Source organism: Ranitomeya variabilis, chromosome 2, assembly GCF_051348905.1.
Source record: "Ranitomeya variabilis isolate aRanVar5 chromosome 2, aRanVar5.hap1, whole genome shotgun sequence".
Taxonomy (NCBI): Eukaryota; Metazoa; Chordata; class Amphibia; order Anura; family Dendrobatidae; genus Ranitomeya; species Ranitomeya variabilis.
Window position 1 is genome coordinate 824,899,265 of NC_135233.1, and position 27,580 is coordinate 824,926,844.

Genomic DNA, 27,580 nt, shown 5'->3' on the forward strand with positions numbered 1-27,580 from the left:
AGAAAAGCGATCGTAAAAAGGGGGATGCGCTGGAGATGCCCATTGGGTCAGACCGCACAGTAGGTAAATATAATAAAAGCTCTTTTTTGTGCCTTACATACTGGATTGAAGATATACCGTACATACAGCATACTAGCACGCGGAACCGAGCGTTTACAGATTCTGGCCATACTTTATAAGGGAAAGCCTGCTGACAGGTTCCCTTTCAATAATGAAATGAATGTATTGAATAAAAAATATGCTAAGGCCTCAGTCAGATGTCTGTTGTTCTCATGTAGAGTAAAAATGGACTGATTATTTTGATCACAATGCGGTCCAAATATCATCTGTTTTTTTTGTTTGTTTTTTGTATGTGGAGAAAGAAAAGTTTCTCTACTTTTTCCTTTCTGACAGTTTGTGAAAATCAGACTGCAATCAGATGCCATCCAGATATCATGGGCATCATGCCCAACTGACTATCATAGGCATGAGCAGTGTCGGACCGGGGTGACAAGGGCCCACCAGTAACATTGACTTGGGGGGGGGGGGGGGGGGGGGCATTTTTCACCTGCATGCAAATATTATACTACCTTCACTTACAAATTTACCTATATCTTTATTTAATAATAATAAACTGGGTAGCGTGGTTAATGAATGATGAGATGCTGCTTTTTCGTGTACAGAGTGAATTATGCCAATTACTGCCCATACAGTGGGGTTGGGGGGCCAGATCTACACAGGGGCCCACCGGGGGATTCCCCTGTTACCCTGTGGGCCAGTCTAGGTATGAGTGCTACCCATGAAAAACCCAGGCAGCACTCGTGCATGAAAATCGGATATCTGAATGAGCCCTAAATTTGTGGGGAAAAAAATGATTCTAAGATTCAGCAGTGTTGCATTTTTGTTTTTAAAAAAACAAACAAGTCTAGAAAAAATTGTTTTCAGTGTTTGCATAACCCCTTAAATCCCTTGTTGCCAAAGCCTGTTTTGACCTTCTTGACAGAGTTCAGTTTTCAAGAGATCAAGAAGATATGCACTCAAAAATTATGCAATTTCAAGTGAATGCAGTGATATGTGGTCATAATCAGTGGTGGATTATAATGAGGTCAATCTGGGCGGTAGCCCAGGGCCCAGTGGTGTGGTGGGGCCCTGGGCTACAGCCCAGATTGACCTCAGGGCCGCCATCAGGGCATTACTGCCCTGACTGGTGTATGGAACCCGGTGGGCAGAGGGGGCCCGCATCAGGCCCCATTTCATCTGCTCACCAGGTACCTACCAGCAGGCTAAACCGGGCCTTTAGCGGCGCTGCAGCAGTTTAACGCTATTGACATGCGGGTGCGCGTCCGCACGTCAATAGTTAACAGCCGCCAGCCAATCGGAGGCTGGCAGCTGAAGTCAGCCACAGTGCGCACGAGGGTGCACTTCACCGCAGGAGCACGGCCAGGTTAGATTAACTATTTTTTTAATTATTATTGAGAGCGGTGATCAAGGGGGCCTGGAGCAGACTGAGACACGGAGGCAGAATGCTGGACACGGGGGGGCAGAATGCTGGACACGGGGGGGCAGAATGCTGGACACGGGGGGGCAGAATGCTGGACACGGGGGGGCAGAATGCTGGACACGGGGGACAGAATGCTGGACACGGGGGGCAGAATGCTGGACACGGGGGGGCAGAATGTGGTGGTAATATGTGGTCTGGACATGGTGTTCCTTGTATGTGATATTATTGGTCATTTTAAAAATTTAAAAATAAATAAACCTAAATTGTATTGCATATTTTAACAAATATTTAATAGGTTACAGTAGAGTAGGGCCCGGCCAAAAGTGTCTACTGTGTTATGGTGGCAGCTTAAAAAATCTTTTGGCCAAAACAAAAGCTGCAGGCTATATGTGTGATCTGGTGATGGGAACTATTAATGTGTGATAGGTGAGAAGTGGAGTTTCACTCAGCAACTATTTTTCTGGAATAATCTGGTTCAGGTATATGCTGACCCCGTCGCATGATCCCGTTGCATGACCCTGTCGCATGACCCCGTCGCATGACCGGGGGGCCCACAGAGTCTGAACAGCCCAGGGCCCTGGCTACCCTTAATCCACCCCTGGTCATAATCTACTTTATGGGTGCCAGGCATGGCCTGAAAACAAAATGTAAACTAATTTCTTCTTCTTAGTATGCTGATAACCCATATTTGGTAGGAAACTAATGTTTGGGCACACGATATAGCACAGAAGGGAAGGCCAGAAAAGATTGTAGTCGCCATGTCGAATTTGCGGAGTCCTCAAAGTGCCGAAGCAGCAGAAACCCCCAAAAGGTGACACTGTTCTGGACCTCCAAGTGCATCCCCAAATTTTTTAACATTGGGGTGTGAAAATGAAAACTTTTTCTCCTACCCCCATGACGGCACCACGGAGAGAGGGATCCGCCCTCAGGGACAGGAAACCCACAGGTTAAAAAGGCGGGACCTCTCCTCTACCTCAGTTCGGTTTCCTGTCCCTGACGGGGATCCCACAGCTTACCACATCGTTGTAGGATTCCAGGGACCATCGGGCCGAATTCAGGCAGCGGGGGGCCCTGCCGCGGTCGCAGATGGAGGCCATCCCTGAAGGCACATCCGGAGTTGGCGGGCTCTGTGGGTATGTATCACGTATTTTGTGTGTTTCTTCGCCCCTTATTTCGTGGGCGTCGCTCTACTTACATATGCGGCGCCTTCTCATGGGTATATGCGGCGCTGATATGGATATTCCATATGAGATAGGCACCCTGCACGCCAGTGCAAGTGGGCTTATCTCAGCTAACGGCCGATCGTACCTCATCTCAATGCGCAGGCGCCGCTCTCTCTGTGTATGCGGCGCTGCCATGGCAACCCTGTACAGGCATTTTCCACGCCTGCGCACTCTGGCTTATACCAGGAAGTGATTCATAGGGTCATACACGCGGCAGACGGCGCACAGCTGTGATTGGGGAGACAAACCATGGAACTTGTATATAAGGTAAAACATGCTCAGCGGACATTACCCCTGACGAAGCCACCTCTGTGTGGCGACACGCGTTGGGTCTCCGCTCCACCTGCGCCCATGCTATTTGTTGCTATCAGGCTGTGCACGGCTAGGGATGGGCTCCTGGTATTGTATGTGAACGGCTCTACACAGGGCTCTCTACATCTGGGTTTGCAATTCAGCCCATGTGGGGGAATTGAATTGGGCTAACTATTCCTGCATATATTCACCAGGGTTATTTTGCCACCAGGGGTGGTGCCATCTATTGTGTCTATTAAGAGTGTATTAGTGCTCATTATGCCTGGTTGAGGTAGGATTGTTGCTCATTTTGCTTACCCCCAGGGACTACTCATGGGCTTGCCCTGTTACACTTTGAGTGCACGTTTAGTGGTGTCCATATAGGCACCCTCTTATACGGGTTTGCCTACTTTTCTCTGGCGCAGGTGTCAGTCTTATTACAGGCTTTGGTTCAAAGGAACAAGTATGTTACCTTTTTTAATTGTTTTTAATTGTGCGTGTTTTTCCTAATGCATGTTTCATATTTGTGTATATTTAATAATAAAGCTGTGTTCATATTTTGTTCAAATCCATCGTGTGGTGATCCCCATTTATGACCTTCCTTTTCTGTTTGTTTTTTGGGCTCTGTGGGTATGTAATGACCAGAGGTCCGAATAAGATCCAGTGAGTCACAAACCAAGACTAAGGCAGAAATCTCCAACAGTGGTTTACTCAAAGACAGAATAAGTAAGGTAATATGAGGAATACTCAGGCAGAAGCACCCAAAAGATACACTAATTCAGCAGCAGCTGAAATCACTGTGCCACTCCAAGGTCTCCTGAGAACTGTATATTCCAACAGGCTAGTAATAAATTTACCTCACAGAACAACTCAATACAAGAACAAGCGTAAATTGAATGTAGTGTTATCAAGAGGAGCCCCTGGAATGACACACTGAGTATAACTTACACACATCTAATATGCGATACACCTCTAAAGTAACGATTAAACACTCTGCAAAGGGATACCCGGGTATCTATGACTATGGTACCGTTAACCTAAGATGAGTCTTCTCTCAGGCAGGATTCCACACAGGCTGCAGCCAGTCCAAGTCTTCGGCGCCAATAAGTTACAGCACGCTTCTCCGTCTTGTCGGCCGATGTCGAGCCCAAACGCCGGGGACTTAGTTTAGTGGCCTAAAGAAGTTGTCTCTCCTCCTGTAGTTCCTAGAAATGCTCTTACAACAATCCGTCCGTCTTTATATCAGCAGTCTGTCCAAACTTGTTTCTCAACTCAATGCACAGGGACTCCACAGACTCTCAAATACGTACTGGGTTTTCAGTAAAGTCTCAGTCTTCCAAAATAAAGGTTAACTGTTTCCAGAAAAACGTTAGCAACAAAAACAAGTCTCTCTCAGAGTTGTTTCCTCTCGAAGCTTTTCTCCAACACACTGGCAGCAAATTTACACAGTCTCTTTCTATCTCACTGCTGCTTCCTCCTCTCTTCCCGCCTTTTCTTCTCTGCCCCCACTTCCTTATATGACACTTTACACACCCGACACCAGACCCCACCCACCAGCACACATAGTCTCCGGGGGCCTGGCAGTGTCTGTTCTTTGCTGCAGCAGGCAAAAACCACAGGGTCCTAGTGCCCTCTCAGTGGGACTACAGTTCACCCTCTTACATGCCACCCCACTAGAGGTTGGCGTCCTTGACATACCTTCCTACTCAAATTCATCCTGAGCATATCGCTGAGGCGGTATTCCAGCCGTAGATCGTGTAGTTCTCCTGAGTCCTACATCAATAGGTGCAACCCTAGAGGGAGCTAAAGTCACTTCCGTGGTCGTGTTAGCGGGCGCAAGTGGAGTTGCCTCCTTCTGCGGTTCGATGTTCCGTGATACAGCGTCAGGACCAAGCAGTCGATCTGATGCGCTCTCCTCAACAGCATCCTCCACATCCTCAACATTCTCATCATACAAGACCAGATTGGTCGGAGGGGGCAAATCAGCAGGCGCAGGAACAAGCACACCATCAAACTCAAAATCATTCAGAGTTCCCGCCCCTTGGGACACGGCCTCCGGCTCTGGGGGAATAGGCGCCAAATCTTCAAACCAGCACCGTTGTAGCATGTTACGGTGCAAATTACGGGTTGGCCCCCCTGTCCCCACCGGCTCGACCTCGTACACTGGAATCTCAGGATTCACCTGTTTTTTTTTTATCAGATACGGTATCGCCTCCCATCGGTCACTCAGCTTTCCTGACCGTCGTTTTGTCCTCACCAACACTCTGTCTCCCGGAGAGAACAACTCTGTTTGTATGGGTCGCGTGTCCCTATGGACCACCTGGCGAAGGCGGTCGCCCACCACCTGATGCACCACCCCCAACCGCCGCCGATGCTCTCGCACCCACTCGGATGCAGTCCGAAGGGGGGCGGAGGAGGGATCCGGCATGTTCAAATCCTCAATGTCTCGGCCAGGTCTACCAAACATCAACATGTGGGGTGAGTAACCAGTAGTACTGTGCACCCTGTTATTGTAAGCCCACATCAATTCGGGGAGATACTAAGGCCAGCGTGTCTGTTGCTGACCCTCTAAGGACCTCAACATTTGCAACAAGGTCCGATTAAAATGCTCACACGCCCCGTTACCCTGAGGGTGGTAAGGCGTTGTTCTCGACTGCTCGATACCATAGAGCTGGTGCAACTCCCTCATCAGCGTCCCCTGAAAGCAGGCCCCTTGATCTGAATGTACTCTCTGCGGACACCCGAACACTTGGAAGAAATGTCGACACACTGCCTCAGCCGCCGACTTGGCCGTCTGATCTCTTGTCGGCACCGCTACAGCATACTTGGTAAAGTGATCTGTCATTACCAGGCAATAGGAGTACCCTGACGTAGAGTACCCTATCAAAACGTAGTCAATCATGAGTAGCTCCAGTGGAGCTGAAGTCTTAATAGACTGTGTGGGAGCCTGCTGTTCAGGGCTTTTGTTGAGCCCACAAATTCGGCATTGCCGACACGCGTCGGCCACCATCCCTCCCAACTCAGGGCAATAGAGGACTCGCTGCAACCACTGAAGTGTCTTTTCACTTCCAAAATGGGCCCCCTTCTCATGCGCCTCACGAGCGACCACGGGACCCATCCCCACAGGAATTATCAGTTGGTACCGATGCTGCAGCTCAGATGGCAGGTACACCTTACGATACAAAAGACCTTGTTCCACACACAATTTATCCCATTGTCGAAGGAGTTTCATTCCTTCCATGGACAACTGAGCCTTGTCCTCTGCACTGGGCCAGACCTTGTTTAGTACCCAACGACGCACAAGTGCAACGTCCGGACACTCATCCTGGACTTTTGTCCAATCTGAGGGTGTTTTACCCAGGACACAGGGCATTCCAGTGGCCACCCCACTTGAGTGTACCACACTTTGGAAGATAGGTATCTGCCCCAAAGCTGGAGTTTCAGTGTCCTCAAGTTGTTCGTCAACATCTTCCACTGATGACCCAAGGGGCACTCTTGACAATGCATCTGCATTGCCGTTTTCTCGACCAGAGCGGAATTTAATGCGGTAATTGAACTTGGCCAGTCTGGCGACCCACCGTTGCTCCAACGCTCCCAGCTTCGCATTCTCTAAGTTAGCTAGCGGGTTGTTATCTGTCATGACTAGCACCTCAGCCCCTGTTAGATACTCGGCGAAGCGTTCTGTCATTGCCCACACCAGGGCCAGTAATTCTAGTCGGAATGAGCTGTAATTGGCCGGATTTCGCTTGGAGTCTCTTAAAGACCAGCTGCCATAAGAAATCACTCGCTCTCGGCCGTCCTGCACCTGTGCTAGTACTGCCCCCAACCCATGAAGACTACCATCGGTATACAACAAAAAAGGGGTGTCAAACCGGGCGTATGCCAGCAATGGGGCACTCGTGAGGGCGGTTTTCACTTCATCAAATGCCTTTTCCTGTAGGGGCCCCCATGGAATGGGGCGGTTTCGAGGACCCAGCGCTGTCCCTCTCAAAAGTTCGTTCAAGGGACCCACCACTTGTGAGAATTTAGGCACAAACCGCCGATAGTATCCTGCTAGGCCCAAGAAGGCCCGCACTTCTCGCAGGTTACAGGGAGGTGGCCACTCTTGTACCGCCTTAATCTTACTGGCTATAGGTAGTACCCCGTCCGGGGTCACCAGGTGTCCCAAATACTCAATCTGGTTTTGTAACATTTGACATTTTTTTGGCTTTATTTTCAGGCCGTAGCTCCTGAGCCGCCGGAGAACTTGATGCAGCTTCTCCAGATGATCTTCAAATGAGGTTCCGAACACCACAATGTCGTCTAGATATATCAGGACTGATTCAAAATTTAGATCGCCTAAGCAATGTTCCATCAGGCGTTGGAAGGTTCCCGGGGCGGTAGCGAGGCCAAAGGGCATCCGGTTGAACTCAAAGAGCCCCATTGGTAAGACAAACGCTGTTTTTCAGCCATTGGGAACTGCCAGTACCCGCTTGCCAAATCCAACGTTGAGAAATACTTGGCCCGACCCAGGGCCGACAGGGATTCTTCAATACGGGGTAAAGGATATGCGTCCCGTACGGTGTGGGCATTCAATTTTCGATAGTCCACACAAAATCGGAGTGTCCCATCCTTCTTGCGGACCAAGACTACAGGGGCCGCCCAGGGACTCCGGCTCTCTCGGATCACTTGGTCGTCCAGCATACTGTCCACCATGCTCTTCACCTCTTGATAAAGCGCCGGAGGGATTTGACGATATCTTTCTCTAATGGGTGGAGTATCCCCCGTTGGAATCTCATGCTCAATCGTCTGGGTACACCCGAAGTCCTCTCCATGTCGGGAAAAGGTCTCTTGATGGTCCCACAAAACTCTCTCCAACTGCTCCAACTGCACTGGGGTCAGCTTCTCCCGATCCACCCCCATCTGCTCCATGATCACATGACCATTCCATTCCTCAGTAGGAGGTTCAGTCCGGCCTACCTCGACCGCAAATGTCCAGGATGACTGTTGATCCGGTCGCAGTTCGAATCCTGCATTTTCTGGCACCTTTTCTGCTGGCACAAACAGTTCAGCCAGTATGGTCCCAGCGGGAATTGTAACAGCCTCATCTAAAACATTGATGCATCGGACCGGCACCCGTCCATTCTTCACAATCGCCAAAGACCGGGCCACATGTACTTTGGCAAATGAGGAACTCTCTTGGGCGGGCTCAAGTAGCACTTCAAGCCCATTCAATCTCTGTGCAGCTCCCACCGGCAGCATTAAGAGTTCCTCTTGTCTGGGTCCCAGCAGGATCGGGGCCCGCGATGGCACTTGGACCCGGCCCACCCGGCCACCTGGGACCGCACTTTTCAGTAAGTCGCAACTCAGCACTAGACGGTGTAAAATTCTCTGTGTGGGTCGGTGTCTTGTCGCCCGGGCCCAGTATCGGGGTCCTTCACTGGCATACATCTGGTGATTCAAGTCTCGCAGCACGTTCATTCCGAGTGTCACCTCCATTCCTCTTCTAGGGGGGTGATCCACCAGTACTACCCCTTTCTGCCCCAGCTCTTGACCAAACATTTTTAGCTGCATCCACACGATCCCCTTGACTAACAGTTGACCATTATTTGCGGCGGTAAGTCGTATCACTCGGCCATCCTCTGGCATCACTAGTCGACTGAAGTATCTCTCGTATACTTCTAGAGGCATTATAGTACATTCGGATCCCGTGTCAACCAAGCACCTCATCTTCCGCCCTTCAAACTCTGCTTCTATCACTGGACTACATGCAAACAAATCTTGCTCATCCCGTCGAGGGCTTTGTGCGGGTGGAGCCGCTGCTGCTTGCCCTCTCATGGCAGCGGCCGGAAGTTTAAAGCCGGCGACGGGGTTTCTGGAGCTGCCAGCGTCCGGCAGTAATGAGAGATGTGTCCCTGGCGCCCACACTTCCAGCAGGTAATTGTTCCTCGTGGACGAGGGCTCGACTCATTCTGATAGGGCGACCTGGCCATTGGTGGGGTCACCGTTCCAGGGGGTGGGGCAGAAGGCCCCCGTGAGGGGGTATAGGCGGGACCAACTGTCAGTTGAGACAATTTCAGCTTCAACTCCTTTACCTCAGCACGCAAAGCTTGTACCACGCTTACCAGCCCCTCTCCCCCTGACCTCGATGACCCACCTTCCTCCAGCTGGGCACTGTTCACTGACCCCTCGGGCACATGGGCAGATTTCTCTTCCCTTTCCACTGCAGCTCGGTAAATCTGCCAGAAAGATAATTCTGGTGCAGCCCGGGCCATTTCCAACAGTTTGTCCCGGAGAAGTCTATTGACTAACCCAGTGATGAATTGATCCCGGAGCAAGCGGTCTACTTCCCGGAACGCCCCCATGGCCCCCGGGTCTAGTCGCTGCATCTCATTCAACGTCCATTGCAAGATATTAGAGTACTGCATCAGGGACTCACACTCTCTTTGGGGACGATTAAAGAATAGGGACCGAAGCTGGGCTACACGCGCTCGGCCCCCCAAACTCCCCTCTAACAGTTCCAAAATCTTTTCTAACGTATCCCTCTCTGATTCTGGGCGCACCATCACCATACGCCTAATATCACCCTCCAGTGCATTTAATGCCAGCTCAGCGCGTAACGCGGGGGTCAAATTACACATGCGCAGAATACTCCGGACCCTCTCGGCCCAATCTTGCAACGCCATATTGCGCCCATCGTATTTCGGCATGTGCTGAAGTAAAGCTCCTACAGGCACATACCCTCCCGGAGTCGCCGCGGCTGCCCGGGGAACCTCAACCCCCGAGGAGGATGCGGATACAGCGGGGTCGTTTCTACCCTCGCCTTCGTCCATGACAAACACTGGATCCTGCCAACTACGCCAAAAATGTAATGACCAGAGGTCCGAATAAGATCCAGTGAGTCACAAACCAAGACTAAGGCAGAAATCTCCAACAGTGGTTTACTCAAAGACAGAATAAGTAAGGTAATATGAGGAATACTCAGGCAGAAGCACCCAAAAGATACACTAATTCAGCAGCAGCTGAAATCACTGTGCCACTCCAAGGTCTCCTGAGAACTGTATATTCCAACAGGCTAGTAATAAATTTACCTCACAGAACAACTCAATACAAGAACAAGCGTAAATTGAATGTAGTGTTATCAAGAGGAGCCCCTGGAATGACACACTGAGTATAACTTACACACATCTAATATGCGATACACCTCTAAAGTAACGATTAAACACTCTGCAAAGGGATACCCGGGTATCTATGACTATGGTACCGTTAACCTAAGATGAGTCTTCTCTCAGGCAGGATTCCACACAGGCTGCAGCCAGTCCAAGTCTTCGGCGCCAATAAGTTACAGCACGCTTCTCCGTCTTGTCGGCCGATGCCGAGCCCAAATGCCGGGGACTTAGTTTAGTGGCCTAAAGAAGTTGTCTCTCCTCCTGTAGTTCCTAGAAATGCTCTTACAACAATCCGTCCATCTTTATATCAGCAGTCTGTCCAAACTTGTTTCTCAACTCAATGCACAGGGACTCCACAGACTCTCAAATACGTACTGGGTTTTCAGTAAAGTCTCAGTCTTCCAAAATAAAGGTTAACTGTTTCCAGAAAAACGTTAGCAACAAAAACAAGTCTCTCTCAGAGTTGTTTCCTCTCGAAGCTTTTCTCCAATACACTGGCAGCAAATTTACACAGTCTCTTTCTATCTCACTGCTGCTTCCTCCTCTCTTCCCGCCTTTTCTTCTCTGCCCCCACTTCCTTATATAACACTTTACACACCCGACACCAGACCCCACCCACCAGCACACATAGTCTCCGGGGGCCTGGCAGTGTCTGTTCTTTGCTGCAGCAGGCAAAAACCACAGGGTCCTAGTGCCCTCTCAGTGGGACTACAGTTCACCCTGTTACAGGTATGTGCAGAGAAGAGGCAGTGAAGAGGACCGAGTCTGCCTCTTCTCTTCCGCAGCGACCGGTAATAGGTAGCGGCGGCTACCTGGTGTAATACCGCCGGTCTGAAGGGCTCATGGGAGCAGGTGACGGTGGTCACCGACAGGAGGCCCCAGCACGGTGAAGCAGCGGCGGCTGCGGTGATTCCTCCATCCCTCCTAGCCGGCAGCCAGTGGAGGTCGGCGGCAATTTACTGCGCAGGCGCAGGAGGGGGTCATTTCTGGGGCGGCACAGGGTACCTCTGGGTAGACCGGATGTTGCCTTGCGCTGCACAATATAGATAAAATAGGTGGAGAAACCGGTCACCGCTGCTCAAATTTTACCACTATGAGTGGAAAAGAGCAGTCGGTGGAGGAAAATCCGCAACCCCCGCAGGAGAAAGACCAGCAGGAGCGCCGCCACCCGCAGAAGAAACAACCCATGCAGCACCACCGCTCAGGATCCCAACGCAGCAGAGGCTCCAGTGGATCCAGGAGGAAAACGGTGGTTCAAATGGAGGAGGCGTCCCAAAGACCAGAACCGGGAAAGAAATGCCAGGCGAAAACCAAACATAGAGTGTGCCCGCTCTGCTCGGCAGATTTACCAACTGCATGGACAAAAAAGCTCTGTACCTTATGCATAGAGAACACCATTAATGAAGAGACCACAAGATTTGCGTCTGAGCTGAAAGACTTAATTAAAACCCAAGTAGAAGAAGCACTAAAGGGTGTAAAAAGCCGTAAGAGAAAATGGAAAAACAAATCCCCAAATTACAGTTCCAGCGAGGAAGATAGTGTACATTACAGCTCGGAGAGCTCTGCATCTTCATCATCATCATCATCCTCTGCATCTTCAGAAGGCGGCCGCAACTGTTTTCCAATCGAAGAAACAGATGCGTTAGTGAAAATGGTTAGAACAACCATGGGGCTGACAGACATTCGTGCTAAAAAAAAAAACGCACAAGACCTTATGTTTAGTGGCATAGAACAAAAGAAACATAGGGTGTTTTCACTAAACGAAAAAATACAGGCCCTAATAAAGGAGTGGAGGAGGCCAGATAAAAGTCCTGCTGACCCCGAAACGGAAATATCCGTTTGACGACCCAGCCTGTGCTTCATGGGGGAAAGCACCAAAATTGGATGTCGCTATTGCGAAAGCTTCTAAAAACATTTCTTTACCCTTTGAACCATGATTTGGCAGGGAACCACTGGATAAAAAGGTTTATTAAAGCTTCAACTAGATCCAGACCTGTCATACATCACACTTTTCCTCCCTGGGATCTGAACCTTGTTCTTTCGGCACTAACTAAAGAACCTTTTGAACCCGTCACAGGCTTCCTTAAAAATAATTTCCTTGAAAACCTCTCTGCTGGCAGCACTAACCTCAGCTCGCAGGATCAGTGATCTGCAGGCTCTATCAGCTTACCCACCTCTAACCCAGATATTTGAGGACAGAGTGGTCCTTAGGACTGATCCATCCTACCTTCCTAAAGTGGCATCAAGATTTCATAGAACCCAAGAAATCTCCTTACCATCCTTTTGCCCAAATCCCAAAAATGAAAAAGAAAGAACTCTGCACACGCTAGATGTGAAGAGATGTCTAGTCCATTATTTATCAGCCATGAGGGAGTGTAGGAAAGGGAGGGCTCTGTTTGTCTGTTTTCAGGGGCCAAACAAGGGGCACAAAGCATCAAAAGCCACATTGGCGAGATGGGTAAGGGATGCCATCACCTTGTCATATACCTCATCCGAAGAAGAGGTTCCAGAGTCAATTAAGGCCCATTCAACCAGATCGGTGGCAACCTCTTGGGCAGAGCGAGCGGGAGCATCGATTGACCAGATATGTAGAGCAGCCACTTGGTCCTCTCCCTCTACTTTCTTTAGGCACTACCAACTTGACCTATCTCCCTCTTCAGACTTAACCTTTGGTAGGAGAGTTCTGGAGGCAGTAATCCCACCCTAAATACACATTCTTTGAAATTCTCTCCGTGGTGCCGTCATGGGGGTAGGAGAATATCGTAGTTACTCACCGATAACGGTATTTCTCTGATACCATGACGGCACCCGTGTATTCCCTCCCTTCACATATGGGTGTGCACACTACTAATGTTTTAGTGACGCGGTGTCACAAAGAAAAAAAAATATATATATAATAATAAAAAAACAAACAAACAAAAAAAAAACATATGTATGTATATGATGTTTTTGTGCGTGTAAATAACCAATTAAATTACAGCTGATGTCCTGTTAAGGCTCTGTAAACCAAACTGAGGTGGAGGAGAGGTCCCGCCTTTTTAACCTGTGGGTTTCCTGTCCCTGAGGGCGGATCCCTCTCTCCGTGGTGCCGTCATGGGATCAGAGAAATACCGTTATCGGTGAGTAACTACGATATTCCCAGTAAAATTTTTCATTTTCTGTAGGTGTAGTACCAGAAAATAGATCCCACTATTTTTTATATACAGTATATCCATACGCATGCGCTGAATAAGGAACTTCCGGTACCTTAGCACGGACACCGCGGTTGCATGCAGCTCCAGTGAAGTAAGCTCATCAACTGTGGTGAATAGGGTTGAGCGACTTTTATTTTTATAGGATCGGGTCGGGTTTCACGAAACCCGACTTTCTCAAAAGTCGGATCGAGTGAAATCGGCCGATCGTATAAAAAAGTCGGGGTCGGCCGAAACACGAAACCCAATGCAGTGCAATGGGATACTATGGTTCCCAGGGTCTGAAGGAGAGGAAACTCTCCTTCAGGCCCTGGGATCCATATTAATGTGTAAAATAAAGAATCAAAATAAAAAATATTGATATACTCACCCTCGGACGCGCCCTGGTACTAAGCGGCAGGCTTCCTTCCTAAGAATGAGCGCGTGAATGACCTGCGGTGACGTCGCGGCTTGTGATTGGTCGCGAGCGGTCACATGGACAAGCCGCGACGTCATCTAAGGTCCTTCACGCGCTCATTCTTAGGAAGGAAGGCTGCCGGAAAGAAGCAGGGCGCGTCCGAGGATGAGTATATACCTAATAATAATAGGTAATAGGAATATACTCACCCTCGGACGCGCCCTGCTTCTTTCCGGCAGCCTTCCTTCCTAAGAATGAGCGCGTGAAGGACCTTAGATGACGTCGCGGCTTGTCCATGTGACCGCTCGTGACCAATCACAAGCCGCGACGTCACCGCAGGTCATTCACGCGCTCATTCTTAGGAAGGAAGCCTGCCGGTTAGTACCAGGGCACGTCCGAGGGTGAGTATATCAATATTTTTTATTTTTATTCTTTATTTTACACTTAAATATGGATTCTGATACCGATTCCCGATATCGCAAACATATCGGAACTCGGAATCGGAATTCCGATACCAGATTCAGAAGATCGCCGACCTCATGGCCGACCCCACACAGGGGTCGGGTCGGGTTTCATGAAACCCGACTTTGCCAAAAGTCAGCGACTTCTGAAAATGGCCGACCCGTTTCGCTCAACCCTAGTGGTGAATCATTTAATTTGTGAGTGTATATATACTGATACAATGATCTGTTAACCATACTACCTGCCCCTGATGAAGTCACTGTTGTGACAACACGCGTCCGGTTCAACAGGAGCCGGATCTTGCTCCTGCTCCTCTAACACTTACGAGTGTATCCTCTGAGCATATCCATCATGGTTGCCCACTGAGAACTACAGTAAGGGGAAGGGTCCTTTCTGCCTGCCAAACTTTGCATGCAAATGCTGGATACGGTATACTACTGATTGGTCCCTGGTATACTTACTTTTCTACTATATGGTTTCATTGAGTTATTTCCTTGGTAGTGTTCATGTTTATGTATATTTATTTATATTGGGTACCAATCTCTTGATGTATGGTATTAAGACACAGCTATATAAAGAAACTTTCCCTTTTGCATGTTTGCATTATTTAAAAGCAACTCTCACAATTTATAATTAGCATGATTCTGATGAGTATTGGCAGATTAAGTTGTATTGCACTATGTATGCTACACTATAATCATTCAGATAACCGTGTTATAATTTTTACGTTGGTAGATTTGAGGCGTTAGTCAGCAAACCGTGCTCTTGCCCTCTATGGGCATGATGATTGTATTTCTTTGTGGGTTTTTTTTTTAAATGTTTTTTAATATTTTTGTGTGGCTAATGGACACTAATAAAATTTGTACATTTTGCATGTTGATCCCTGCTAGTGCAGCGCCCCAGGGTCCTGGTCGTTGCAGTAATATCATTCTCCTCTAGGGGGGAGTGATGTTACATTTGGAGGCAATAAAGGAGATCTCTTTACCAGGTAGCACAAACATACAACACATTTCATACTCCAGTCCACCAGGGGGAGCTATGCTCCTATTTATTAGGGCACTCTTCACACTTAGGTAAAACTGGTGGCCTGGAGAGGAAGTTGGGCAGTTGCTGGCTGAGCTTTGGCTCAGGTAGTTGGTCCCTGACGGGGGTGGGATCCTGTCAGAGGCCTAGACAGAAGGACACGGAGCTGCGCCTGCCCCATGTGCGGAAGTTCCTAAGAAAGGACACGAACAGAGAACTGTATTGTAGAGAGTGAGAAGAAGTCATAGCAAAAGGAGTGGAAACCAGAAGGAGTTCTGCCCTGCACAGGCTGCCTCCTTCTGAGGCGCAGGATCCGGTAGCCGGAACACCGAGGGAGCAACATTCCTTTATGCCTTGCTCCAGAGACCGGCAGGACAGCTAATTTCACGTTACTGATTCGCCCCATACCGAGGAGGCAAAGTGGCACCCACGAGAGGCTGGGGTGTTATGGACCTGGTGGTTAGGAGCACCTGGAATGACCTGATGGTTAAACTAGACGACAGGACAAGCTCTGGGAAGTGGAATCTCTGCTGACCGCAAACCCTAATCCTATCTCACAAACTAGAAATAGCCGTGGAGCGTACCTAACTCTCCCTAGACGCCTCTTCACAGCCTAAGAGCTAACTACCCCTAAAGATAGGAAATAAAGCCTTACCTTGCCTCAGAGAAATTCCCCAAAGGAAAAGGCAGACCCCCACATATATTGACTGTGAGTTAAGAGGAAAGTCACAAACACAGGAATGAAACAGGTTTCAGCAAAGAAGGCCAGTCTTCACTAAATAGACAGAGGATAGGAATGGGATCTATGCGGTCAGCACAAAAAACTACAAAAAGCCACGCAGAGTGTGCAAAAAGACCCCCGCACCGACTCACGGTGCGGAGGTGCCACTCTGCACCCCAGAGCTTCCAGCTAGCAAGGCAATATCATGTTAGCGAGCTGAACTAGAACTTAGAAAGTACTAACAAATATATTCAGTACACAATGAACAACAAATGAACTAGCAGGGACTTAGCTTCTGCTGGAGTAGACAGGTCATCAGAAAGATCCGAGAGAGATCTGAACCAGAACTGATACATTGACAGCTGGCATGAAGTAACGATCTGAGTGGAGTTAAATAGAGAAGCCAGCCTAGCCGCAAACGAGGGCAGCTGAGGAAGCAACCTCAAGAACCAGCAGTTCCACTCACAGCCACCAAAGGGAGTCCACAGACAGAACTCGCCGAAGTACCATTCATGACCACAGGAGGGAGTTCGAGAACGGAATTCACAACACTGGGGCGTGCTAGAGTCCCTGTAAAAAGCCTCAGGCCACCGGTCATATGGGTTGTCCTATCCATCTGGGGGACAGAGAGAGAAACATAACATCTAGAACATCTACATCTAGAACAGTTGTGAGGACCTTATGAGAGGCTCAGCAGTAAGGTACTACAACACCTAGGCGCTAGAGGAAGGCTACTGATTTCCACCTGGATAAGGGGGACTCTGGATTTGCCTCCAAACCGGCCGGACTCTGCCTGCCCTGTGGTCTGGTACCCTGGACTGTGGATGCTGAAGCCTTCAGTAAAAAGGTAAAGAGACTGCAACCTTGTGTCCTCGTTCTTCATTGCGCCTCACACCATCCACCACCTACACACTGGGAAGCCCTGGGGACATACTTCACCTGTGGGAAGGTATACCATCTAGCTGCCATAGCATCACCCCAGCGGACCCCTTAAAGTAGCGTCGGTCACCCTCACCGAATACCACAGGTGGCGTCACGAACATATTCCTTTAAAGACCTTTCCCCTTTTACAACGGACCTCCCGAGGGCCACGGACCGGGTCAGCCACCGTGACATCCCCCTTGAGAACCGAAGGACCCGGTACCGAGTACCCCACTGCCCACGGGGGCGCTCCACTATGTTGCATGTCTCTTTACTATCCTCTTTACATTAGTCTATTTATGACATGCTGCAGGTTGAACACATGAGTTATAGTGCTTGATGGTGCCCTCCGTTTTGAATTCCTTTGGTGTGTATATAGATATAAAGATATTACAATTATTTAAATAAATTTCTTTTTTAAACTTTTTTTTATTGTTTCACACTGCTCCCTGCACTATAACCCCTAAATGTTGCGATCGAACTCAATTGCAGCATTCCGGGAGCTGGCAGAAGGATGGCAGCCCCTCTACCCTTGGACCAGAGACCCTGTGGTGTGATGGGGGCCCGATCATTGCCATTGACCCGATTTCATGATGACATTCAGGTCACCAGAGCTAGGAATGTTGATTGATCATGCGCAGTGTATGATCAGCAACTTTCTCTGTCAGTGCAGAGCTGACAGTTTGCACAGCATAGGGATGTTGCTGCATTCCCATGCTGTAGAAGCGATCAGCCTGCAAAAAATTATAGTCCCATAGTAGGACAAAATAAAAAAGTTAACAAGTTCATTTTTTTTTAAATAACTGTAAACATATTTAAAAAAAAAATAATAAAAAATCAAAAGGTATTGTACCCATAAATATTTGTATGAAAAAAATTAAACCAAAAGAGTACACATATTTGGTATTGCTGCGTCCAGAACAACCTGATCTATAAAACTGTGACACTAGTTATCCCCTTTAGTGAACATCATAAAAAAATAAAAACAAGGCAAACAACAATGCTTTATCATACCGCTAAAAAAAAGTGGAATAAAATGCGATTAAAAAAAGATAGAAATAAATATGGTACCGCTGGAAACCTAATCTTGTCCCATAAAAAAAACAAATCGCCATACGCTCCATCAGTGGAAAAATAAAAAAGTTAGCTCTCAAAATAAAGTGATGCAAAAATATTTTTTTTCTATAAAATAGTTTTTGTGTAAAAGCACCAAAACATACAAAAGCTATATAAGTGAGGTATCGCTGTAATCGTGCTGACGCAAAAAGAATAAAACTGCCTTATCACTTTACCACATATGGAATTCTTGAATTTCTGATTTTTGTTCACTCTGCCTCTCAAAAATCAAAATAGAAAGTGATCAAAAAATGTCATGTCTTGAAATGGTACCAATAAAAATGTCAACTCATCCTGCAAAAAAAACAAGCCCTCACATGACTGAGGGCCAAAATATGGAACAATTATGTGGTGATGCAAAAACTATTTTGTGCAATAAAAAGCGTCTTTTAGTGTGTGACAGCAGCCAAACACAAAAATCCGATATAAATCTGGGATCGCTGTAATCGGACCAGCCCGAAGAAAAGTCGCCTAATCACTTATACTCAATCTGAAAAAAAAAGCAATTTGCTTTTTACTGTAAGAGCAGTGAGACTATGGAACTCTCTGCCATATGATGTTGTAATGAGTGATTCATTACTTAAATTAAGAGGGGACTGGATGCCTTTCTGGAAAAGTATAATGTTACAGGGTATATACCCTAGATTCCTTGATAGGGCGTTGATCCAGGGAACTAGTCTGATTGCCGTATGTGGGGTCGGGAAGGAATTTTTTTCCCCATGGTGGAGCTTACTCTTACCACATGGGGTTTTTTTGCCTTCCCCTGGATCAACATGTTAGGGCATGTTAGGTTAGGCTATTGCAGCGCCCCAGAGTCCTGGTCGTTGCAGTACTGTGGCTCCGCCACTAAGGGGAGCTATGGTACGTCTGATGGCACTGAAGGAGTTCATCTGATCAGGTATCACAGACACCAATACATTTCACCGCCGGGCCTCCAGGGGGAGCTAAGGGTTCTATTCATTAGGCCACTCCTCACACACTGGTAAAACTGGGGGTCAGGCAGGAAGTTAGACAGAAAGCTGACTGGGTTGGAACCAGGCAACACCTTGTGGCAGAAGGTGTTGCGGGAGAAGATTCGGTAGGGTCTCTGTCAGGAGTGGGATCCTGACAGAGACTTGGCAACTAGAGAGAAAGCAACGGGACCGTGCCTGCTCAGTATAGCGGCGGTGCCCAAGAAGGGATTGGAAGCGAGATAGATTGTGCTGAGTGAGAAACGAGATCAAAGCGACAAGGAGATTACCAGTAGGGGTCGTGCTGTAAGATCGAGGCAACATTCTACTGAGGCGCACAACCGGGGGCCGGAACGCCGAGGGAGTATTACAATATTCAGCTTCAAGCAATACTCTAAACAGCGGCAGGACAGTCAGTCACAGGCGGGCTGTCTCACTTAAATCACCTATGCAGTCTTGGGGGGCAACTTGTGGAGAGGGGCGACTCTAGGGTCCCGGAAGAGCTCCGAGCCTACCCGTCAAACGGGTGCCGTTCTAACCGCAACATCAGGGAGGAACGGAGAATTAGCAGAACATCATCTAATTGAGTTGTGAGGGAACTTAAGAAACGGACACAACAGTTGTGGGGACTTTCCGTAAGCACAGCAGGGAAGGACCGCAACACATAGCGCTAGCAGGAAGGCACAGATTTCCACCTGCTAAGAGAACTCTGGAGGTGCCATTGGACCGGCCGGACTTGCGCAGCCTGGCTATCTGGACTCCGGACTGAGGACCCAGAGATCTTCAGTAAAGAGGTAAAGAGACTGCAACCTGGTGTCCTCGTTATTTACTGCACCGCACCACTACAGCGTCACCATCATCACCATCATCCCTCATATCTTTCACTGTACGCCCCTCAGCAGGGTTACGGACCGGGCCTAGCCACCGTGACAACCCCAGAGCAGAGACTCAGAGGCCTGGTACCGGGTGCCCCTCGGCCCTGCGGCAGTGGGGGCGCTACAATTTGGCGTCACGAACAGGATCTACTTAAGCCTGAAGAATCAGGTCATGTGTGCCTTGGAACTGTGATTTACTGTGCTTGGACTGTACTTTATTGCAAAGACTGTGGATTGTCACTTGCCGCTAAAAGTTCGTGCCAAAACCGCCGCCATTACAGCGCTAAGGAGAGCGCAGGAGAAGAAGAAGGGCGTGGAAGTGGGCGTGAACAAGCTGAAGAGCGCGAAAGACAATGGCCGCCCAGTCTAAATATCTCAGCCCCTTGAGGACGTGTCCGTCAGCAGCCGAGATCCGCCTCCTGATCCTCAATGGTGGGCAGAGACAGAGAAAACGAAACCGCCCACGAAGGAGAGAGCGGGAAAAGGACCAGGAAGAAGAAGTCAGCGACATGGAGGACGCCATGGCGAGCCACCCGGAGCGGGAGCGTGGGGTCGGAGCCGAGGACTCCCCCAGCTACCCGGAGAGGCACCGCAGCCAGACCTCCACAGCTGACGCTGACCTCCAGCAGACCGGAGCAGACGGGCTGATCCGCCAATCCCTGCAGACGCAGCTGAGCACTGAGGCCGGGTGGAAGAAGACCATCATCGGGAGCCTCGCCAGACGTCTGTCGGTAGCCTCGTCTGGTCCGGAGCAAGAAAGAAGTTCCAGCGCTCCGAAGCTGGAAAGCAAGGCCCTGCTGGAAAGCGAGATGCTGCAAACGGAGATGACAACGCCGCAGCGCAAGGCCCCGCAACCAGCGTTCCAGACCCCAGCAGAGGCGGAGCAGACCGGCACCGGAGGGACCACGTCTGAAGCAGGTATGAAGGACGACCCTGCCCTGACGACCGACACCACTCCAGTGACTGCTAGTGCCACAGCTGCTGATTCCGTTCCAGTGACTGATCTTGCAGCAGCCGCTACCTCTGCTGCAGCAAATGCCCATACTCCAGCTGCGCAGACCTCCATCGCTGCACATGATTTTGCCGTACATGAAAGACGGATTAACGGCGTTTGTCCAGCACTGGGTGTAACCCTGGACCTCACTCTTCCCAGGCCAAGAAGGGTTAAGTGCCAGGTGCAGCCCTGGAAGCCGTCCAACTAAACCTCGGAAACCTGAAACTGTACATAGTTAACTGTTTGTTTCCCTGCTTTTTGCTACTTTAAACTCGACCTGGGTTATTCTTAAAGGGATCCCTTTGTTGACCCGGGATCCCTATTGTTTTGTTTGTTTTTCCAAGTTTTGCACAAGTTTCCAGAACTGCCGCAATCATGAACAGTGCATGCTACAAACTCTCTGTAAATAGTTTGCACCTTCTTAAAGGTGCTCCCTACTGGTTTTACTTAAAGAAGGACTCTTTGTGAAGATACCGTACCGGAGCCTTTGCTGAGTATGGACTGGTAGCTTGAGAAGATCTGCTACCTCATAGAGACTTGGTCCCCTCTTAAAGGGGATGTTCACTTGTCGCATTTAAAGAATGGTATTGCTTTAAGACTGAAAGATAGCAATAATGTCTTGACAGAAAGAAAGTAATAATGCTTGCGTGAAAAAGTTATGCGTATTTAACAAGTTAATTGTGGAAAATGTTTGATAATGTTGATAGAAAGATGAGGACAGAGAGAGTGAACCCGTATGGGGTTAGTTAGTGAGTCCTCTTAGGAGCCTTGAAGAAATGGCTCATTGATCCTAAACTGAAAGTAATGTTATTTTCTATACTATGTATAGTAGTTGAAAAGACAGAAGGCTCGGGCTGAAAGGAGCGGTCCTGTAAGAAAGGAGGGGCAGTAGGTCTGGTGCCGTTAGGACAGGCGGTCCTGCAGATTTAAAGAAGGAGAATGTAAAAGTTAGATTGCCTTATAATGTGATTATAAGAAGGTCTTTAGCGGATTCAGAGTGTACATCCTTAAAGGCAATGTTAAATTATTGTTCAAGAATTTGTACTAAGTAGAATACCCGGTTGGGTAAGAAAAGTTATTTATAGCATGTTGCTATGATATTTAACCATGTTTGTAACGTTCAAGTGTCCTCACCTCCCATAAAGGGAAGCTCTATTCAAGTATACTTATTGTTATTGCACTCAACAAAATTGTATGTCTTTTTGCTAACCTGTATTGTTGTTTTCTTCCCAGTCCCGGAGTACTGGATTTAACCGGGGGGGGGGAGTGCAGCGCCCCAGAGTCCTGGTCGTTGCAGTACTGTGGCTCCACCACTAAGGGGAGCTATGGTACGTCTGATGGCACTGAAGGAGTTCATCTGATCAGGTATCACAGACACCAATACATTTCACCGCCGGGCCTCCAGGGGGAACTAAGGGTTCTATTCATTAGGCCACTCCTCACACACTGGTAAAACTGGGGGTCAGGCAGGAAGTTAGACAGAAAGCTGACTGGGTTGGAACCAGGCAACACCTTGTGGCAGAAGGTGTTGCGGGAGAAGATTCGGTAGGGTCTCTGTCAGGAGTGGGATCCTGACAGAGACTTGGCAACTAGAGAGAAAGCAACGGGACCGTGCCTGCTCAGTATAGCGGCGGTGCCCAAGAAGGGATTGGAAGCGAGATAGATTGTGCTGAGTGAGAAACGAGATCAAAGCGACAAGGAGATTACCAGTAGGGGTCGTGCTGTAAGATCGAGGCAACATTCTACTGAGGCGCACAACCGGCGGCCTGAACGCCGAGGGGGTATTACAATATTCAGCTTCAAGCAATACTCTAAACAGCGGCAGGACAGTCAGTCACAGGCGGGCTGTCTCACTTAAATCACCTATGCAGTCTTGGGGGGCAACTTGTGGAGAGGGGCGACTCTAGGGTCCCGGAAGATCTCCGAGCCTACCCGTCAAACGGGTGCCGTTCTAACCGCAACATCAGGGAGGAACGGAGAATTAGCAGAACATCATCTAATTGAGTTGTGAGGGAACTTAAGAAACGGACACAACAGTTGTGGGGACTTTCCGTAAACACAGCAGGGAAGGACCGCAACACATAGCGCTAGCAGGAAGGCACAGATTTCCACCTGCTAAGAGAACTCTGGAGGTGCCATTGGACCGGCCGGACTTGCGCAGCCTGGCTATCTGGACTCCGGACTGAGGACCCAGAGATCTTCAGTAAAGAGGTAAAGAGACTGCAACCTGGTGTCCTCGTTATTTACTGCACCGCACCACTACAGCGTCACCATCATCACCATCATCCCTCATATCTTTCACTGTACGCCCCTCAGCAGGGTCACGGACCGGGCCTAGCCACCGTGACAACCCCAGAGCAGAGACTCAGAGGCCTGGTACCGGGTGCCCCTCGGCCCTGCGGCAGTGGGGGCGCTACACTATGGGTTGAACTAGATGGACTTAAAGTTCTCCTTCAACCTTAATAACTATGATACTCAGGTCTGTCATCTGTTAATAGAAATATAGGGGGCTTCCATGTTACTTGTAGTACAAAGGCTCTGGAAAAGCGAAATGGCCCTTACCCGCCAAAAGAAATTCAGAAAATTCTCCACTGCCAAATCCAAATGCCCCCCTCCCTTCTAAGACTCACAGAGTACATAAACTACATATGCCGTCCACATGTTTGGCATTTCTGAAGCAATGAGAGCCTATCTAAGTTATGGGTGCAAGTCTTTAGAAGCATGTGCTGGGTGTAGCGTACTGGTCACTACAGCATACTAGTGACTACAGCATACTGATCACTACAATGGTAGTTTGCAATTTTCACTCGGCAACATTCATTGCTGCTTGTTTCTGGAGTCCAAATCATCACTACACCTGTAGATAAATTCCCAAATGGGTATAATTTCCAAAATGGGGTCACTTCAGAGGTGATTCTGCTCTTCTAACATTTGGGGCCTCTGTATATGGAGTCCGCTAATTGTTCTAGGAAAATCTGCTCCCCAGGAAGCAAATAGCGCTCCGTTCCTCCCGAGTCTCTTCGTATGGCTAAGTAGTGCTGTACAGCCACATATGGGGTATTGCCACGTTCAATAGAAATTGTGGGTTAAATTATAGTGCCATTTTTACCCATTTTTTGTGTGAAAATGTAGAATCTAAGGCTAAAACAAAATTTTGTTAAAAATATAATTTTTTTCTTCACTGCTCAATGGTATAAAATGCATGCTTCCGTGGTGTTAATATGATCACTGCACCTCTAGAAGAATTCATTGAGAGGTGTAGTTTGTAAAATGGGGTCACTTATGGGGGGTTCTGTGTTCTAGCACCTCATGGGCTCTCCCAGTGGGTCATGGCACCCACAAACTATAACAATAAAATCTGGCTCTCCTTGTCTTCTGAACTTTGCATTGTGCCTGAAAAATATTTCCCAATTAGGCTGCCGTCACACTATCAGTATTTGGTCAGTATTTTACATCAGTATTTGTAAGCCAAAACCAGGAGTGGGTGATAAATACAGAAGTGGTGCATATGTTTCTATTATACTTTTCCTCTAATTGTTCCACTCCTGGTTTTGGCTTACAAATACTGATGTAAAATACTGACCAAATACTGCTAGTGTGACGGCCTTACATGTAGGGTATTAGCGCACTCAGGAAAAAATGGACCTCAGTTTGTTGTAAAAAAAAAACCTATTAGCCCTTAGAAAAATAAAAACTTGGGGCTAAAACAACATTTTAGTGTTAAAGTAATTATTTTTTCCTCATCTCTCAATGGTATAAAATTCTGTGAGGCACATGGGGTGTCAATATGATCACTGCACCCCTAGATGAATGAATTGGGGAGTGTAGCTTGTAAAATGAGTTTACATATGGGGGTTTCTGTTGTTCTGGCACCTCAGGGGCTCTGCCAATGTCACATGGCACCCTCAAACCAGTCCAGCAAAATCTGAACTCCAATATGGCACCACTTCCCTTCTGAGCTTTGAACTGTGCCTCAAAAGTAGTATTCCCCACATATGGGGTATCTGCGTACTCAGGAGAAATTGCACAATAAATTATATGGTGAAATTTCTCCCTTTGCTTTCATGAAAATGCAAAATTTGGGGACAAAATAACATTTTTGTGGGGGAAAATGTGATTATTTTTTTTTTCCTTTTATATTCATGGTTCAACGTTATAAACTTCTGTGAAACACCTGAGTGTTCAATGTGCTCACCATACATCTAGATCAGTTTCCTGAGGGGTCTAGTTTCCAAAATGGTGTGTCACTTGTGGGGGATATTCACTGTTTAGGCACATCAAAGACTCTCCAAATGTGACATGATGTCCGCCAATTGTTCCAGCAAATTTTGCATTCAAAAAGTCAAATGGCGCTCCTTCCCTTCCGAGCTCTGCCGTGCGCCCAAACAGTGGTTTTCTCCCTCATGTGGAGTATCGGTGTGTTCAGGAGAAATTGCACAACAAATTTCCATTTTTTCCTGTTACCCTTGTCAAAATAGAAAATGTTGGATCCGAAATTTTTTTGGGGAAAAAAAAGTTAATTTTTTTCCCCACATTCCGAATATTCCTGTGAAGCACCTGAAGGGTTAATAAACTTCTTGAATGTAGTTTTGAGCAGCTTGAGGGGTGCAGTTTTTAGAATGGGGTCACTTTGGGGTATTTTCTGTCATATAGACCTCTCAAAGTGACTTCAAATGTGTTCCCTAAAAAAAAAAAATGGTTTTGTAAATTTTGTTGGGAAATGAGAAAATCGCTGGTCAATTTTTAACCTTTATTACTTCCTAACAAAAAAAAAATTGGGATCCAAAATTGTGCTGATGTAAAGTAGACATGTGGTAAGTGTTATTTAACTATTTTGTGTAACATATCTCTGTGATTTAAGGGCACGAAAATTCAAGGTTTGAAAATTGCAAAATTTTTGACAAATTTCCGTTTTTTTTCACAAATGCAAGTCATATCAAAATTTTTTTACCACTATTGTGCGTACAATATGTCATGAAAAAACAATCTCCGAATCACGAGATCTGTTGAAGCGTTCCACAGCTTTAACCTCAAAAAGTGACAGTGGTCAGAATTGTAAAAATTGGCCCGGTCATTAACATGCAAACCACCTTCAGGGGTAAAGGGGTTAGAGATGAGGCAATCGTATATGCTTTTTGTAGCGTAATTTTATTGTCATTATTGCCTACTGCAAAATTCTGTGTAAATATGTTTATTTTTTTAGTAGCAGTTTTACAGTGACTGTGGTCGAAGCTGCAAACACAATAAAAATGTCATGTATTTTTCTGTGATTTGCCATGGCTGAATTATGATTCTGACAGACAAAAATCAGTATGCCTCCATATAAAAATCAGCGAGGAAAAATTTTAGAATACCTTTAATATACCAACGGTGCTGATATGGAAAATAAAATGATCAAACATTTCTGAAAATAATTTTTAGCATTAAAAAATTCAAGTTACAAAAAGTAACAAAAGATTATTTTCTAGTGACATATTCCCTTTAACCCCTTTGACAGCTGCCATACATGCACAGCATGCTTAGAACACTTTCCTAAAGAAGTCAATGGGGGCAAATCATTAATTGTACACCAGAAATCTGGTGAAAATGTCTTAATAAGTTGCCAAAACTTATTTTTGCAACTGCAGTTGCACTAAAATATTGCGACTTTTGGATTTTATATGCCAAACCCTACCAGCTACACCAATATGGGCAGGATATTGGTAGGATGGGGCATGGTCGCACTCACCCGATAAATTCGTCATAAGTGAAGAATCATGTTAGCGTACTCCAGTCATAATGAATCGCCCGCATTGAGAATAGTTTGTCTAGTTTTCCTGTTTGGAGGCTGTCCTTCATTCTGCTTCTTGTCAGTAATTTTTCTCTGTACTCCCTTTTTAGAATCCAGTATTTGTGGATTTTTTAAAAGTCACATATATTTTTGTGCAATTATACTCCAGTCTCCCCCTTGAGTGTCCTTTTTTTAAGTCCTAAATTTTTGGGGCGCCATATTTTTTTTTTTTTGTACGCGATATTTGAATGAATCATACTACTTTTTGCTGTAACTACGGAAATATGAAGTCAAATACAAAACTAAAGAGCATTTTTCATATTTCGCTAAATTGTTTGTGCTTGCCGTTTTGTACAATTAGGTGCTAAAAATTGCAACAAATGCCACAAGACAAAAGAAAAGTGCCTTAAAAATACATATATGATGAATTGGGTCCTAAGTGTTCACATATAAAATCTGTGCATGAAAGTCCTCTCTCATTATGCATGAAAAATACTGTGAAATCTTTCATTGGTCTCAAAGAAAATATCTTGTGTGCACATTATATGGTGGAAATATAAAAGCTGTCATATGAAACCTGATCTCAGAGTGGTCTTGAAAAGGTGGTCTTTTAGAGAGGTTCCACTGAATGTGAATGACATTAAGCTGTGCAGATTAGAGGAACTATGACAAGCACAGGAAGGAATGGTTGCATTTTGCTGTGTCATTTTGTATCTGCATCTTTCGCTCTACACCTCATTGTGCGAACAAAGCTAACTGAGCATTGGGAAACAATCCTATTGAAAGAAGCATAGCTACTTGAGCATTGCCTCCCAACCACTCATGGTGACAGCCTTATTCTATATGTCCTATTAAGACCTAAGGTCATTAGTCATGAGAGAGCGTGCTTGGATAAGTTGTTATCAGATCATGCTCGTGTGCTAGTAATCAGGCAACCCCTGCATGTGTTGTGGCTGTCGTTGTGGCACTGGAAAATATTATTGGCACACGCCGAAGGCACTCGGTTAGCACCAGGGGA